We start from the raw sequence: 8,621 nt of genomic DNA on the forward strand, positions 1-8,621 counted from the left end.
TTACAGTCTACACATCATCTTCTCCAAGATTCTTAAAGCAGCCCAGATATGGTTAGTCTCTGTTCTCACATGCTGCAAACACAAGCATTAAAACATTGCCTTGATTCCCACAAATCATTCCAGAGAACAGTAAAGAGGAGTAATCAGTACACTCACATGAGAGAGAGAAAAGTTCATTAGAACATCTTGTCCCATCAAGGGGTCAATCTCCCAAACACAACATTAAAATTAGGCCAACTGACCTCCCAATTAGAAGGTCAATCTCCCAAACAGCATTAAAATTAGGTGAAGTCCACATGTGCACTTGTGGTACAATCAGCTAAAAAGCTGTTTTCACAAAGAACAGAATGCCTACAGAAGGAGCTAGACGGGCAACACACGTTCATCCTCCACCAGAGACACAGCCCGGGCACAGCGGGCCACTCCAAGGAAATGCTGCACATCTCCCTCTAGTCTGTCAACCCTCCTAAATGGAAAGTCTGGAAAAATGAAAATGGTTCCAGCACTTTATCAGCCATAAACATTTACAACATTTTCTTAGAAAAAAGTCAAAGAAACAGAAGGAAACCTGTACTCGACTCATGAACTAGAACAGGAGTCAAACTATGGCCCAATCCACCTGCTGCTTGTTCTTGCAAACAGTTAACCTGGAGCACAGCTACAACCACTCATTTACGTGTTGCTTATGCCGTTGTGACACAGGTCATGTGGCCCACAAAGTCTAATATTGACTAGCTGGCCCTTTACAGAAAACGGTTGTCAAGTCTGTTCTAGAAGACTCTCTGTTAGGGACGCCTGGGTGGCTTGGTCAGTTAAGCGTCCGACTTCGGCTCAGGTCATGATCTCACGGTCCATGAGTTCGAGCCCCGCATCGGGCTCTGTGCTGACAGCTCAGAGCCTGGAGCCTGTTTCAGATTCTGTGTCTCCCTCATCTCTGCCCCTCCCCCACTCACGCTCTGTCTCTCTCTGTCTCAGAAATAAATAAACGTTAAAAAAAAATTTTTTTTAAAGAAAACTCTGTTACAATCCAAGGAATAATTAGAAGTCACAGAGTCAGCTATGGGTCCTACAAACAAAATAACATTTTCTCCCCTTCCCTTCAGATGTTTCTTTTCTTAAAAAATCACTCCTGTCTTCCAATGTTCACACTCCCTCTGAAATCTGTATCACTCTTCTGAAATCAGAAAACAATTTTCCAGTGACAGTACGTGTCCCAGACTTCTCATCAGCTTTCCAGGGAAAGCTGGAGGGGACGGAAGGAAAAGCAGGGGGGACACCACTCAACTATCTGCTATACTTCTTGCAACTCTCTTCTCACTACTCATGTTTCTCACAAAAGCAAATAACGCTTCCACATCCTCAAAGCCGGAGAAGAAAGTAAGTGTAAGAACATCCTGGAATGCTCCACCCACTGCAGTCACGACAAGAAAAGCAATCTGCCTCAAGCCAGCCCAAATTCTGATTGACTATAGGGGGGAAATTACATTAGAATGCAGGGTTCCTATACAGCTCTAGCTGATTCAAAGCAAGTCTAAAAGAATCCCAGGTGCACAGATGGAGTCATTCAGCAGCAGTGACAACAGGGGAACTGAAACAAAGATCTCCAACCTCTCTCAACAAGCTTCAATCCCCAACTCTCCCTCAGAACCCCCAACACACACCCCTACAGGGTGGCCTTAGGGATAAGCCACTCAGTCCTGACTCCCCAGCAGCGGTCGGTCCTCCAGATCTACCAGTGATAGCACCATTCTTCCCTAGCAGCAGGACAACCAGAGACTTCCTGCAGGACAGGAGATTCCCTTAATGGGCAACGGTGGCTCTAGGACGCCCCATCAACAGAAGCTTTCTTAGACTGTGCTGCAACCTGAGTCTCTTCCTATGGCTCCTCCAACTCCCTCCTTTCCCTATTTCTGTTCCTTCTCTTTCACTTGCACAGACACTTCCCATCCAATAAATCTCCAATTCACTGGGGCACCTGGGTGGCTCAGTCAGTTAAGCGTCCAACTTCAGTTCAGGTCATGATCTCATGTTCCAGGAGTTCAAGCCCCGCATCAGGCTCTGTGCTGACAGCTCAGAGCCTGGAGCCTGCTTCAGATTCTGTGTCTCCCTCTCTCTCTCTGCCCCTCCCCCACTCACGCTCTGTCTCTCAAAAATGAATAAATGTTAAAAAAAAAAAAATCTCCAATTCACTTAATCCCACTTTGGCATTTGCCTGTGAGAAGATCTAAGACCTACACTATACTAACAGTCTCTGACCTGGTCTCAGCCTCCACAGCCATTGGGTATGCTCTCTACTTGCCCCCAGAGACTGCCTACTATTTTTGGTTAAAGTCTCTAAACATGGGGGCACCTTGGTAGCTCAGTCGGTTAAGCGTCCAACTTCAGCTCAGGTCATGATCTCATGGTTCATGGGTTCGAGACTGACATCAGGCTCTGTGCTGATGGCTCAGAGCCTGGAGCCTGCTTCAGATTCTGTCTCTCTCTCTCTCTCTCTCTCTCTGCCCATCCCCTGCTAGCGCTCTCTCTCTCTGTCTCAAAAATAAACATTTTTTAAAAAATTTTTTAAATAAAACACAAAAAAAATAATAAAGTCTCTAAACATGGCCTCTGTATGTACTTCCTATGGTTGCTGAAACAAATTACCATTAACAGTGGCTTAAACCAATGTGAATTTATTAACTTGTAACTCTGAAAGTCAGAAGTCCAAAATGGATCTCACACAGCTAAAATTAGAGTATATGGCTGGGCTCCATTCTTTCTGGTGACTATTGGAAAGAATCCATATCCTTGCTTTTTCCAGCTTCTACAGACATCTTTAGGAGGCCATTATTCTAACTACTACAGTCTCCAAAACCATTGTCAATCCACCTCTGCCCCTCTTCTCCCGGAGCCAGCTTGGGAACACATACCACACTTCAAGGAGAATCTCCCCCTCAGAGAACATCACTTATTTTCACATCTTTTTGTATATCCTTGTGTTGCTCCCTTGACCTACAATGTTCTTGCCCATCTTTTCTATCTGGAGAACACATCATTCAAAGCTGCTCCACTCACGGCCACCACAAACCGCTGGGCGGTTCGCGCCCTACACAAAGGCATATAGGGGCACCTGTGGCTCAGTCGGTTAAGTGTCTGACTCTTGATCTCAGCTCAAGTCTTGATCTCAGGGTCATAAGTTCAGACCCCACGTTGGGCTCCACACTGGGGATGAAGGCTACTTAAAAAAATAAAAAAATAAAAAAATTTACAAAGGCTGAGGTATAGGGGCTGCAATCCAGCTCACACTCAGCTCCACAAGCCAGGCCTGAGACTGCAACCACGTGGAGGAAGGGGAGCATGCCCAGAATGAACATATTCTTCTAATTCACCTAGCCAGAAATGGCAGGGACAGAATAAATCAACTTCTGTCCCCATAATTACACCACTCTAACTCCACAGCACTGTACATAGGTACCAACTCTCTGCCCTAGAGACAAAAACATGTATTTTTTCCCATCTTTTACAACCTAGGCCTCAACAAGTGCCTTGTCAAACTGTTACAAAATGTTTCTGAATCAAATTGTCCAGTATTTTCCCAGAGAGGCTACCTAGCAGCACCCCTGTATTGTAAACACACTGTAAGAAAAGTTTTATGCACAAATGTTATCATCTGAGGCAGCTTGTAGTAAGGGTCTGAACCTTAGTTCCTGGACAGTAACAATCTGCTTTGCTGGTATTCTAGTACGGCTAGCCCTGGTATTCGATTCACAGTGCATTTCCTTCTTGACAAAATATTAAGAAAATATTTCTGTGAGTAAAAAAAATAATAAAACATGGCAATACTTACAGGAAAAACCTACTCCTTCAATTTAGTGAAAAGATTAGAATTTAAACATCCATGCAGTACAATGCAGTAAAGTATAGTGATTTGGAGTCTGGCATCAGTCCTAGACTAACCTGAGTCAGAAGTTTCTCACTACCAGCTACTTAACCTTACAGAAATTATTTAATCTTGCTCTTCCTTAAAGCTTCTCACCCATATAACATAAATAGTCTCATGATGTTGTCTACTGTGACAATATGGCAAAATAACATGTAAAAAGCTTCATAAATGTTAGTAATTACAATTAAAACAAAAGACCAAAAAGAATAGACTGATGTTACCAACTAGAATAAAGCAATCTGGAAAAGGTCCTCATGCACCAAACAACATGTCAACACTGAGCGCCTATTCCAGGATAACCATTGTGCTACCAGTGTCTGGGAAGCGAAAAGGTGAGTGTATCCATGGTTTCTGACCTTGAAGTTCATGGTCTAGTGGGAGAGTTAACGAAGAAGTTAAAGAAACCAATCATCACAGCCGGGTGATAAATGCTGTAACAAAAGTGTATACAAAATGTTACAGAAAGCAACCCTAACTCTACCTGGGGAGGTTGGGAAGAGAAGTTTCAATCCTAAATCCTGGCAAGTATTCCTAGAGTGAGAGAATGGGGGTACTCACTGCAAACGGTGGAAACATCAAGTACCAGGACAAGAAGCATCAAGGACCAAGGCCAATTCACAAAACTACAAATTGTTCTTTCACGTATGCCTATCACAGGCTACATCATTTGAGCCTTGTAACATTTAGTGATCTCTGCTGAATGAAAGAAACTGAGACTCAGGAATATTAAGAAACTGGCTAGTCAATACCCAAACTGAGTGAGATTTAAGCCAGGTCTGCCTGACCACAAATAACTTATGCTTCCACTAGAGAAGAACATGTTGACACATTAAAGTATTTGACCATTGGGGCACCAGGGTGGCTCAGTCGGTTAAGCGTCCGACTTCGGCTCAGGTCATGATCTCGCAGTTCGTGGGTTCAAGCCCCGCATCAGGCTCTGTGCTGACAAAGCTAGGAGCCTGGAGCCTGCTTCAGATTCTGTGTCTCCCTCTCTCTTTGCCCCTCCCCCACTCATGCTCTGTCTCTCTCAAAAAAAAAATAAACATTAAAAAAAATGTTTTAATAAAGTATCTGACCATTTTCCTGAAAGTAATTGTGAGTCAAGGAAGGGTTTTTATCAATAATAGGATGACTGGATTTTCATCTTGGAAAGAATCATTCTGTCAGCAATACGGAGGACAGAGTAGAAGGGAATAAGGCCTAAGAGCCAGTTTTCCTCACTGAAGTTTTGCAGGATACCCATCTGTTTAACTATTTCCATGGCAGCTTCTATGTTACAATGGCAGGGTTGAGTGGTTCCACCCTTCTGACATGCAGAGTTGAAATCATTTACTATCCTGTCCTTTACAGAAAAAGCTTCCTAATCCCTATTATAAGTAATAACTACTATAGTAACCCAGACAAGAGATGATGGGGCCTGAACTAAGACATAGCAGGTGGGACAGAGTAACAGTTTAAAAAATTTTAAAGGCAGAGGAAATTATCAGCGTGACTGACTGGATGTCAGTACAAGTGGTGAGAGGGAAGTGTCTAGGATTACTCCTAGGTCTCTAGCTTGACAGTCTGCTTACACGGTGGGGCTAGGATGTGGGGGGCTAAACAACAGCCCCCAAGTATATCCATATGCTAACCTCCAGAACTGTGAATATTACCTTAGATGGCAAAAGTGATTTTGCACATCATTATTAAAGACCTTGAGATGGGCAATTATCTTCAATTATCTGAGTGGGCCCTAAACACAATCAGAAGTATCCTTATTTAAAAAGTGCAGAAGTACAAGGCGCCTGGATGGCTCAGTCGGTTGAGCATCTGACTCTTGATCTTGGCTCAGCCATGAGCCAGGGTCATGGGATCGAGCCCTGAGTTGGGTTCTGTGCTCAGTGTGGAGGCTGCTCGAGATTCTGTCTCCCTCCCTCTGTCCCTCTTCCCTGCTCACGTGCAAGCTCATGCTTGCTCTCTCTCTCTCTCAAATAAAATGAAAACAGGGACACCTGGGTAGCTTAGTTGGTTAAGCATCTGACTCTTGGTTTCAGCTCAGGTCATGATCTCATGGCTCATGAGACTGAGCCCCATGTCCGGCTCTGCACTGACAGTGCGGAGCCTGCTTGGGATTCTCTCTCTCTCCTCTCTCTCTCTCCTCTCTCTCTGTCCCTCCCATACTCATGTTTGCTCTCTCGCTCTCTCAAAATAAATATTTTTTAAAGAACAATAATAAAATAAAATAAAAATAATAAATAAGGGACGCCTGGGTGGCTCAGTGGGTTAAGCACTTGACTCTTGATTTCGACTCAGGTCATGATCTCATGGTTCATAAGACTGAACAAGGCGTTGGGCTCCACAGGGACAGTGTGTGAAGCCTGCCTGGGATATTTTCTCTCCCTCTCTCTCTGCCCCTCCCCCAATCACTCCCTTTCTCTCTCAAAATAAATAAATAAACTTTAAATAAATAAATAAAAATAAAATGGTTAGAAGTAGATTTGACACAGGACAGAAGGGAAGCTATCCAAAGCACAGACTGAATGCAACCACAAGCCAAGGAATACAAATCAGCCACCAGAAACTAGAAGCAAGAGGTGGGATTTTCTGGGCCGTCTGGGTGGCCCAGTTGTTTGGGCGTCCAACTTCGGCTCACGCCATGATCTTGCAGTTCATGAGTTCAAGCCCTATGTCAGGCTTCGTGCTGACAGCTCAGAGCCTAGAGCCTGTTTCAGATTCTGTGTCTCCCTCTCTCTCTCTCTGCCCCTCCCCCACTCACACTCTGTCTCCAACTATCTCAGAAATAAATGAACATTTAAAAAAAAAAAAAAAAAGAAGAAGAAGTGGGATTTTCCCTGAGAGCCTCCAGAGGGAGTATGGCCCTGCTGATACCTTGATTTCAGGCCAGTGAACTAGATTTCAGACTTATGGCTTCCAGAACTATGAGAAAATAATTTCTTAGAGTGGCAAATAGGGAACAAATACACAGGACTGTGAATTTAGAAATAAAAGATAATGAGCTCAGTTTTGGACTTGTGTTTTTAAGGGATCCTACGACACTCAGGTAAAAACATCCAGCACGGTCAGAAAAAAAGAATATGAACTCAGAAGAACTGTGGATGGAATACAAGAAGGAGTCACCAGTCCCCAGGAATAACCCTTGGGATTACGCAGCAGGGAAGAGGATAAAGAAGGGCTGAGACTATATAGCCCCTAAGTAATTCTAGTTAGATCAAGACTCTAAAATGCCATCTAACGGTAGTTTACAGTGGTTTCTTGAAGTGCTGTGCATCAGCAATAGTAGTAATAATTTAACAGCGAATACATTTATGTGTATCGGGCATCGGGCAGAACACTTCACACGCATTCTTACTCACTCCTCGCAACAACTTATAGATATTACTATGCCTTCTAAAGACAAGAAAGGGGAAGCTGACAGAATAAGTAACCTGCCCAAAGTCACTCGTCTGGTCGTCAAAAGCCAGGATCCAATCACCATTTACCTTAACCCAGACAAAGATAAAGTTTATCTATCTAATCTTACCGTTGACCTAAGGGTCGCTTAAAGGAAAGCTATACCAGCATGACACTTGATGACCATGATTCCAGAAAGGTCCCACATATTAAACCCCTGATTATACCTCACTAGAAGGGGGCAATCACTGAGAGGGTGAGTGAGGCGGGTGAAGGCCAACAGAAGGGATTTAGGGGTGGGGAAGAGAAGAAGGGGTACTGACAGTGCTGGGGGGGGTGGGGGTGGGAGGGTGGCACAGTGAGGACAAGAGATCAAAATGGGAACTACAGGGATACTCATCTGGGGACATCAACAACAATGTGGCGTGGCAGGTGCCAGAAACAGACCCGGAATCCAACTTTCCCTAAGTCAATTCTTGGATGGGGTCACGAACCTAAGGAGAGAAAACGAGATGAACGAAGACCGATGATGCAGGATGCAGACCTGGCATGACGGTTAAAAGGAAAAGCTCTGGGGCGCCTGGGTGGCTCGGTCGGTTAAGCGTCCGACTTCGGCTCAGGTCATCATCTCGCGGCCCGTGAGTTCGAGCCCCGCGTCGGGCTCTGGGCTGACAGCTCAGGGCCTGGAGCCTGTTTCAGATTCTGTGTCTCCCTCTCTTCCCCTCCCCCGTTCATGTTCTGTCTCTCTCTGTCTCAAAAATAAATAAACGTTAAAAAAAATTTTTTTTTTAAAAAAAAAGGAAAAGCTCTGGAACTGGAAAGACATGGGTCTAGGTCCCAATCACACACCACCAACTAACATGGGAGCTTAAAACAGGTTCCTTACCCAGGTACCTGGGGGGCTCAGTCGCTTGAGCCTCTGACTTGGGCTCAGGTCATGATCTCACAGTTCGTGAGTTCGAGCCCCGCGTCGGGCTCTGTGCTGACAGCTCAGAGCCTGGAGCCTGTTTCAGATTCTGTGTCTCCCTCTCTGCCCCTCCCCTGTTCATGCTCTGTCTCTCTCTGTCTCAAAAATAAATAAATGTTAGGGGCGCCTGGGTGGCTCAGTCGGTTAAGCGTCCGACTTCGGCTCAGGTCACGATCTCACGGCCCGTGAGTTCGAGCCCCGCGTCGGGCTCTGTGCTGACCGCTCAGAGCCTGGAGCCTGTTTCAGATTCTGTGTCTCCCTCTCTCTGACCCTCCCCTGTTCATGCTCTGTCTCTCTCTGTCTCAAAAATAAATAAATGTTAAAAAAAAATTAAAAAAATAA

General features: G+C 44.8%; 1 protein-coding gene across 1 annotated transcript in view; it reads right to left on the bottom strand.

The window, feature by feature from the left end:
• Positions 1-8,621, bottom strand: part of DDX10 (DEAD-box helicase 10) — a 280,373-nt gene that overhangs the window by 270,531 nt on the left and 1,221 nt on the right. The gene's annotated exons all lie outside the window — the stretch shown is intronic.

The sequence above is a fragment of the Panthera uncia genome, chromosome D1, assembly GCF_023721935.1.
Source record: "Panthera uncia isolate 11264 chromosome D1, Puncia_PCG_1.0, whole genome shotgun sequence".
In the NCBI taxonomy this organism is placed as follows: Eukaryota; Metazoa; Chordata; class Mammalia; order Carnivora; family Felidae; genus Panthera; species Panthera uncia.